Genomic DNA, 6,292 nt, shown 5'->3' with positions numbered 1-6,292 from the left:
GAAAGGGAAGGAAGGAAGGAAGAAAGAAAGATAAAAGAAAAGGAAAGAAAACCTGCTCAGGGAGCCTGGGAGAAGCCAAGGTTCTGAGTTGAGATGAGATCCCAAAGGGTCCACACGGGGTTCTACAAGAGCCCCTGCTCAGATCTCAGTCCAAATCATTTGCTCAGATCCGCAGACTCCAGCCCCATGGAACCCAAGGGCTTTGCTGTGTCCTAGCAGCCTAACCTCTCTGCTGTGTGGAAGGATGGGCTGCTCCCTCCCTGAAGCCCCCTGGTCCACCTAGCCCTCAGGGGGTGTTTAGTCCTCCCCAGTGTGTTTTGTCTGAGTCTCCACCCACCTCTGTGTCTCAGACTCTGCCTGACTCTTATTTGTGCTTGTGTCTATCACTGAGGCTGTAGATCGGAAAAGAAGAGGAGGGAACACCACCTCTTTCTAGTTCCTGCCTGAAGTTGGTATATATGATTAGCCCAACTCAACTCTCTCCCCAAAACACAGCTGGAATCTCAGCCCTTACCTCAACCTGCAGCCTGTGAAAATTCTACTCTTCTGTTCACTGCACAGCCCCACTCAGGCTCAGCCCAAAGGGACATGGAGTAGGATCTCCCAAAAGGGGCTGCAGAGCCCTGAGAGACTGCTGGCAAGGAAAACATGTCCTATTCAGGAAGAGATGGCTGGCGAGAGAAAGGTCCTGGGGACTCTCCACTGGACAGTTTCCTTAGTGAGCCTAAGGCCAGGGAGCCCTGGGCACTCTCTTCTCCCTTGTGGCTCAAAGGCAGGTTCACCTCTAACGCACGCAGCACCCTTGTGAAAATTAGCTCAGGCTGGTTTTCAGTCCCCATTTGCCTTCTAGGTCCGGTGACCTTGTATAATGCCCAACCTGCTCAAACTGTACATGGCAGAAAACTGCATCCTGCTAGTCCCCATGGAGTGTAGAAACTCAGACTGTGAATCAGGCAGATGTCCGCTTGTCCACCTCTACACTCCAGGACAGTGATGGGGGCAGTGACTGTTCCTATAAGAACATAACACTTCTGGGGCACTTGGGTGGCTCTATGCGTTAAAGCCTCTGCCTTCAGTTCAGGTCATGATCCGAGGGTCCTGGGATGGAGCCCCGCGTCAGGGCTCTCTGCTTATCAGGGAGCCTGTTTCCTTCCTCTCTCTGCCTGCCTCTCTGCCTACTTGTGATCTCTGTTTGTCAAATAAATAAATAAAATCTTAAAAAGAAGAAGAACAACAACAACAACATAACACTTCTTACTCCCATCAGGGGACCCACAGCTCCCTGTGCCTCCCTCCAAAGCCTCTGACTCTGAAACTGATGGAAATATAAGCAACCAAATACATAGATAACTGGACTTCATCAGAAGTAAATATTTTTGTACTTTGAACAACACTATCAGGAAAGTGACAAGACAATCCACAAATAGGAGATTTATTTGCAAATCATATATCTGATAAGAGACTTGTACCTAGAATATATAAACAATCCTTCCAACTCAATATATAATGACAAGTAACCCAATTAAAAATGGTAAAAGGATCTGAGTAGACATTTCTCAAAAGATATACAGATGGCCAACAGACACATAAAGACAGTCAACATCATTAATCATCAGAGAAATGCAAGTCAAAGCCATAATAAGATACCACATCATATCTACTAAGATGGCTGTGATCAAAAAGACAGGTAATAACAAGTAACAACAAAAATGTAGGGGAAACTGGAACCCTCACATGTTGCTGGTAGGAACATAAAATGGTGCAGCCATTTTGGAAAACAGTGTGGCAGTTTCTCAGATAGTTAAACACAGAGTTAACTCTTCAACCCAGCAATTCCACTCCTAGGTATTTAGCCAAGAGAAAGGAAAACATGTGATCACACAGGAACTTTTACGAGAACATTCACAACAGCATTATTAATAATAGTAAAACAGTGGAAACAACCCAAATGTCCATCGACTGATGAGTGGATAAAATGTGACAACCATATAGTGGAGCATTATTTGGCATTAGTAAGGAATAAAGGACGGCTACACGCTAAAAGGTGGATGAATCTTGAAAACATGATGAGAAATGCGAAAAGCTGGTCACAAAAGACCACACGTTATACAATTCCACTTGTATGAAATGTCCAGGAGAGATAGGTAAAGCTACAGACAGAGAAAGTAGATTAATAATTACCCAGGGCTTGGGGCGCCTGGGCGGCTCAGTTGGTTAAGCCTCTGCCTTTGGCTCAGTTCATGATCTCAGGGTCCTGGGAATGAGCCCCACGTCAGGCTCTCTGCTCGGCAGGGAGCCTGCTTCCCCCTCTCTCTGCCAGCCTCTCTGTCTACTTGTGATCTCTGTCTGCCAAATAAATAAATAAATAAATAAGATTTTTTTTTTAATTTAAAAAATAATTATAATTGTCCAGGGCCTGGAGGCATGGGAGGATTGAGTAGAATAGCTAAAAGCTTCTCACTGTAATGATGAAAATGTTCTAAATTTGATTGTGGGCATGGTTGCACAACTCTGTGAGCATCCTAAAAACTGTTAAATTATATACTTTATGAGACTGACACGCTACCTACTGCACTAACGAGGCACCTAAATTATATACTTTAAATAGGTGAACTGTATGGTATGTGAATTATATCTCAATAAAGCTGTCACAAAACAAAACAAAACAAGACAAACAAACAAACAAAAAACCAGAAGCCAACTGAAGGGAATCCCATTGACTACATTTGGAATAATTTGCAAATTAAATAATAATAGTAACATATTATAACCCATTGAATAAAATATGAGTTCATTGTACTTATTGTTATAAACAATGCTTATAAAATTTGATGAGTAAAAGGATAGGTATTTCTGTAGTCTCTGAGTTCCTCCCTGAAAAATATTTATTAATTACAAAGGAAAAATATACTAACTTTAGAGAAAGAAACTTGGCAGACACAACTTCACAGAAATGATCAAAATTAACATCACCCATAATCGGATAAATAAAAATCATGTCCCCTCTGACAGGATAGAGTAAGAGAATTCAGCACCAGTTCAGTGGTATTCCCACCAAAGGTGCATAATCTAAATTGCATCACAAGAAAATATCAGATAAACCCATACTGACAGAAGTTACATATAATAACTGGCCATAGAAGTCAAGGAAAGACTGGGACTGTTAAAGATTGAAGATGAATAAGGAGACAATGACAATCGAATACAGCATGTAATCTTGGTTGGATCTTTTTGCTAGAGAGAGATTGTCAGGAAAACTGGTAAACCTTAATGAGGTCTAATTTGTCCATGGCAATAATGTTGATTTTATTATTTTGACGATTCCATTATGATTATGAGGGACATGCAAAATAAAGCATATGCCAGCAATCGATGCTCAGATGGGGCCAGGGCAGGGTGAATTCTTTATACCTGACAACTTTTCCATAAGTTTCAGATTGCTTAAAATAAAACAAGAAACCATAATACATTTTTTTAAAATACCTGGCCCATGTTCTTCAAAAAAATATTTGTTACAAAAAGGCAAAGAAAAGTTGATGAAATGTTTTCAGCTAATGGAGACTAATAAGAACTCGAAAACTAAATGCAATGAGTGATACTGGATTAGATCCTGGATCAGAAAAAAATAATAAAGGACATTATTGGCACAAGTGGCAAATTTTGAATAAAATCTGAAGATTATATTATAGTATGTTAAATGTCCTGATTTTGATCATTGCCCTATGGCCACGTAGGTGAAAGACTTCCTTCTTTGGAAATATAAGGAGACATGGGGTTGCCACTTACTCTCCAATGTGTCAATAACAATAATTTTCTAAATATATACGGAAAGAGAACAATAAAGCAAATGCAGCTAAGAAATGGGTTTATTGCAGTTCTCTGTACTACTCTTGTAACTTTTCCATAAATCTAAAAGTATTTAAAACTAAAGTTTTTCAGAATAATATTTAAAAAACAAAATGAAATATAAAAGCCAACGCACATGAATGAAAAGCACACGCACAAAAAACAATGCATATTTTGTGAGAAAGTATAACAACAAAACGTACATTCCAAACACACCTCAATGGTTCCTTATTGAATGGGGGAGTGGGGTGGGGAGGAAAGTGGGAGCTTGTGGCTAAAGAGACAAATAAAACAATTTTTTAAAGACTGGAGTGGGAGTATTTAGAGGAACAAAAGTCAAATTTCTCACTTCAAACTCCTGAAGAATAAGGTGGGATAAGAGTGGAGGCAAACATGAAGAGGAGAAACATCATACAAACACAGGCTGTTTTGTGTTTTATCTTTTTGTTTCGGCATTGTTTGAATTGTTTTGTGATATAAAATATATTCATGTGGGGGGAGGGGGGTTGGGAGAAGGGGGTGGGATTATGGACATTGGGGAGGGTATGTGCTTTGGTGAGTGCTGTGAAGTGTGTAAACCTGGTGATTCACAGACCTGTACCCCGGGGATAAAAATATATGTTTATAAAAAATTAAAAATTATAATTAAAAAATATATATTCATGCATTATTTATGTAATTTTCAAAATAGAGGAAAAATGGAACATCCATATAATGTAATCTAGAGGAGCTATTGAAACTGAGATAGAGAGAGGGGTGTCCCTGTCACTCAGTTAAGCATCTGCCTCCCACAGGGAAGGCATGATCCTGGGGTCTGGGTCCTGGGATAGAACCGCATGGGGCTCCCCACTCCACAGGGAGTCAGCTTCTCCCTTTCCTTCTTCTTCTCCCTCCCACCCCCCCCCTCACTCGTGTGTGTGTGTGTGTGTGTGTGTGTGTGTGTGTGCGCGCGCGCGCGCGCGCTCTCTCTCTCTCTCAATAAAATATTTTTTTAAAACACTGAGAGAGAGCTACATCCACTGATATATAAGAATGTCATGGTCTACGGTTAAACTTTTTTTCCAATAGCGATTTGCTGAGTAGCAGGAATAATATAAGCAGTTGATGAAAAACACATAGTTTGCACATGCAACATTGTAACTATCAGCTATGTTACTTAAGGAGGGAGGATTAAGGAGAAGGGACTTATGTACATTTCAGCCTGGTTATTTTACAATGAGCTTGTGTTAGCATAATTTTTAACCACAAAATGATGAATATATTCTCATTTTGGAACAAAATCAAGAAATATATGTATGGTTTTAAGATACATATCACTGTAGCTAAGGTAAGAAATTGTTTCTTAAAGGACAATTGGAATTTATTTTAAAGGGAATGTAAATTCCTTTTTAACAAAACACTACTTAAAACAATAATTATGTAATTTCGTCTCTGTTCCTATAGCGGACAGTTTAAATAGTGCATACCCCCAATGAGGAGGTCGTTGGTTTCCAATTCCGTTGAATGAAAGGTGAGAGTCTTACCTTGCCAGAGTTTCCCAACCACCCTCAATACTCCCGCAAAGTATAAGCCTCTTCAAAGTTTGCCCCTCCGAATCCAGAAAGCCCTCCAGCTACCCAACCTGTGCACAGGAAGGTCCCCATGTCGCTCCCTCGGTTTCTACTTGACAACTCCTGCCTGAGGCGGTCGGGACATCACCTCCACTGGAAAGTCTTCCTTTCTCCAGGCAGGAGACGGAATCTCCAGTCCTTCTCTCCTCCAGCCTCACCAGTCCACCCCACTAACCCCACACCCTCCCCATCTTCACCTCCCTTCCGTTGTGGCATCTTCGCTCCACCTAGAGGGTTCATCACTTGGCGCACTGACTCTCGCTTCGGGGACCTGTCTCAGCAGAGGCATAGGGTATGGGGAAAATGTTTTAAGGCAGTTTGGCACTGTATTAACAAGAGCAATGCAAAGGTCCCTATCCTGTGGACCTAATAAGGATCCTAATGAAATACTCCTCCCCAAAGGAGCAAACTACTTATTTGAAGATTTTGGTATGAGCATCATTTTAATGCTGAAAAATTGGACATGCGGAACATTTAACAACTGATTACCAGGAACAGCCTATCTCTTTGCCACTGAAAAGTACGGACGAGGACAATAGCACATGTCAAATATTTAGTTGGGACCTCAACTAGAAAATGCAGAATATAAAACTGCGTGTTCACCATGATTAAAACGATGCAAATTAAGTGTGCAGTGAAAAGAAGAGTGGGTTGTTTTTTGGTTTTGTTTTTGTTTTCCTTCTTTCCCAAGAAAGAAGATGATGAATTTAGGTTTGGGCACTGGGATTTTTTTCCCTTCTCTCAATTCTATTATTATTGTTCTAACTGTATGACTAGTGTGCAGAGGCTGGAAGAAGCGTTAAAAGGAGTCTCAACCTTGTTTACAAGAGGAATGC

Source organism: Mustela nigripes, chromosome 7 (assembly GCF_022355385.1).
Source record: "Mustela nigripes isolate SB6536 chromosome 7, MUSNIG.SB6536, whole genome shotgun sequence".
In the NCBI taxonomy this organism is placed as follows: Eukaryota; Metazoa; Chordata; class Mammalia; order Carnivora; family Mustelidae; genus Mustela; species Mustela nigripes.
Note: the sequence above shows the minus strand (reverse complement) of the source record.